Genomic DNA, 3,646 nt, shown 5'->3' with positions numbered 1-3,646 from the left:
CTGACTCCACCCCATGATTATTTTTCACCATTTGGCTAGATGGGTAGTAAGGTAAAATTGGATTGGGGGCTCCTGGAGTTGTGGTTAACCAGCTCTTTGTTAAGGATTTTGGACTGGTGACTGTAGCTTTTTCCCCTATAGCTTTGCAAAGGACCTGTACAGTATTACAGTCTGAGGCTCTGGGGTCCTGCTTGGTGTGGTGGGGTTAGGTGTCTCTGTCTTGTATTCAGCTGGTCTTTGTCTGATCCTAATGAATCAGTGACTCTGGGTTGAAGTCTCAGCTGTGGAGAAATACAAGCAACTAAGATACCCACGGGCAACAACTGGATGAGGAAAATCAACCTTTCCCATTACCACACAACCAGGGTACCACCTGAGAGTGTCCTTAGGTGATTGCCCCAGGTTAGGAGTTCCAAACCAATTGACCCAGTCAGTACCAATTCTCAAGTGGGAGAGTTCAAAAGGTCTCCAGCAACTATATGGCAGGCGTGTATTGGCTGCTCAAATGTGGCTTGCTCTGGTGCTCTGTGGAATCAGAAAGGCCGCTCAGGAACAGAGTTGTACCAGGGGGCTGATATCTCTTTCCCCATCTTGCACCTCTTTTATGCCCAGTCACTGGTAACCCCATGGGGCTGTTGTCTTGCTCCCTCCAATAAGCAGACATGCCAGGGCTTTGCACCTGCCAGAGTCAAAGGAAAGTCAATTTTCCTTCAGCCCGGCCACCACCCTCTGCCACCGGATGGCTGAGGGAGCTGAGGCCTGCCTGCCTTGGGTACTCAATAGCAGCTTGGGAGTGTTCCACCTGAGCTCAGTCTAAACCTGAGGATAACAAGTTAGCAAATGATTTTCTCCCTCAGCCACTGTACCCTTGCTCCAGCCACTCTGCAGCACTGGTATCCCTATAGGGTGAGGTCTGGCTTACTCTGGCAGTCCTCAGAGTTGGGGAGGTGTCTCTCCAAGATTAGCCCCAATGGGATCCCTCTACTGTTGCTGAATATTCATGTGAGGTGTCCCTGTGCAGCTCCCAGGTGGCTCCCATGGCCAGGGAGGTGGCTGTAGTGGTGACTCCAGGAGTGCAGGTCACACGGCTCCAGCAGCAGGGCCGAATGCACAGAGTACAGTTGGGCAGGGCAGAGTGCATGGCTTGCAAGCCTCCTGCCACAGCTGGTTTGCACTTTCGCAGAGCCAAGCCCAACAGCTTCCCCCTCTTTGTCTGTACTACTGCTGGGTTTATTGTTACAGTGCACCTTTTCTACCATGGCCCTTGCAGTACCCAAACCTGACAGTGAACTGCAGACATTCTGGTCTCTGCAGAGGTTAGTATTCTGGACTGTCAGGCAAGGGGGGAAAGGTGAACTAGAAATTCAAAATGGTGGGGAAAACATTAGTTCAACTTTCATGCCTGGCAAGAGAGTGCTCAGGGTCACAGCAGGGTCCCTCTGGAGAAGTAGTCTCCACTTCCTGCAACTCTCTCCTGTGGGGTGAGACAAGAGGTCCTCAGTTCACTGCTTGCCTATAGAAAACCTACAGCAAGCAAGGAAAAAAAAAAAAAAAGAAAGAAAAAGAAAAACAACTCTCTTGGGGGAGGGGACAGACACTTTTCCTTTGGGATGAGTTTTGTACCTGAAATTTCCTTTCTTGGAGTTGCAGCTTGCCTCAGCAGATGTGATGTGCAGTTACCACTCTTATCTCTCAGCTCAGTTCCCAATCTTCAGCTTTACTGGGTACTTTCTGGTCATTATCCTTCCCTGTAGACAGTAGCTTCTGTCAAAAGCTGTCTCTACTTGACCATCTTGCCCCTTCTCCTCTATTATTATTATTTTTTGAGACACAGTCTCACTATGTCAACTTTGGTAGAGTGCCCTGGTATCACAGCTCACAGAAACCTCAAACTCTTGAGCTTAAGCGATTCTCCTGCCTCAGACTCCCAAGTAGCTGGGACTACAGGTGCCCACCACAATGCCCAGCTATTTTATTTTTTGTTGCAGTTGTTTAGCTGGCCCAGGCCAGGTTCAACCCTGCCATCCTTGGTATATGTGGCTGGCACTGTAACCATTATGCTATGGGTACAGAACCATATCCAATCTTAATTATATCCATGTATCTCATAGAGGCTCTTTCTCTGGTCTTGTAGAATTATCATTTCAGCCAAAAGTGTGGATGAGAACTGCCATGTCCAGTGACTGACAATAGAAAGCATTTGTCCTATTGCCTTGCCCAGTTATAAGCTAGTGGCCCAGGCACTACCACTTTGCATGCACAGTGGACCACTTCATTAAGAATTTCATTAAGATGGTAATGTTTAATGTTTCCAGGGAAAAATGAGTTTTTGGCTTGTTCAATTATATAATTAAAGTCAGAGAATTAGGGGAGATTGCAAACTGCTTACATAATGTGGGCAAGTATAATGATAATACTTGTAAATAAGTTCAAAAGAGTGGAGCTCTGGATGAATCCTGATGCTGAGTCAGATAATAAGGGCTCGCGTGTGGAAAACGTGGCCTGAAAAGTTCATTAGAGTTTAACTCTGGCGTCTACTAGCTAAACTCCTTGTTCTCTGGCCCCTACAGAGAGATGGATGGTAGATAGAGTAGAGCCAACGACTAGCTGGGCAGGTTCTCTAAGTTCAGGAGCGTACTTCTTCACTTTTTCTATGGGCAGTAGCTTCCTTTACAGGAGTAGAAATACAATGGCATAAGTTAACAAGATTTCTTATCTGGTGGCCAGAGTCCTCTAACAGTGTCTTTCTTTCCTTGCCTGAGGTGACACTATCCTCCCCCTTTTCCTGCATTTCTTCTAGCTTTCTAAATAGGAAGTTCTGCCATTTTGAAAGTATTAATAAAGCTGTTTCTGCCCTCTTTTCCACTTTTTACTTACTTTTCTCTAAGGAAGGAAAAGTGATTTGGTGGTTTAGTGAGGTGGAACTAAACCAACTACCATGGGGAAACTTTCCTGAAGGATTGAAGAGGTGGAAAAACTTAATATCACAATAGTATATATGACTTATATGTGAATATTGGATATTTCTGTTCTTTTAAAAATATTCCCTGAGTCATGTGTGTCCTCAGAGTTCCAGCCCTCCCTTTCTTTTCCTCTCCACTGCTATTCCAACCATGAAAATAATTCCTTTCACTTTATTATGCAGAGCAATTAGATCCTCTCTAGCTCATACTTCCTCATCTGGCTCTGAGTTTCCTTGCATAATGAAAGGCACAGGGACTGTGCTCTCTCTCTCTCTTCCTCACGATCCCTGTGCGGTCTATGTCAGCAGATGGCTTGGTGCAGTCTGTGTGAGTTTGACCCACACATAGGTGCTTCTGAAGGTTCTTGGTGTGGCTAGGCCCTAGGAAACCTAATGTACATGGAGAAAGGACCGAGGGAGATGTGTTACATGCTTGTCTCCAATTTTCTGGTGACTTTCAAAAGCCAAACACCAGTAGGTTACTCAGATTTTGCAAATTGTGTGTTTTCACCAGTTCCAGAAGCTCACTTAAAAGAGACTTAGCTGGAACTGCCATCCTCCAGTAATTTACCAAAATGACAAATACAAAGGGAAAACAAAGATGTACCCAATATAGTACATTCTCTAGGCCTTCTGGAAAACATGGAGTTATTCCTTGGCCACGTGCATGTGAATCTGCATGAA

Source organism: Otolemur garnettii, unplaced genomic scaffold (genome assembly GCF_000181295.1).
Source record: "Otolemur garnettii isolate 467f Iridium unplaced genomic scaffold, OtoGar3 scaffold00003, whole genome shotgun sequence".
NCBI classification, from domain to species: domain Eukaryota; kingdom Metazoa; phylum Chordata; class Mammalia; order Primates; family Galagidae; genus Otolemur; species Otolemur garnettii.
This window is presented reverse-complemented; position numbering follows the sequence as displayed.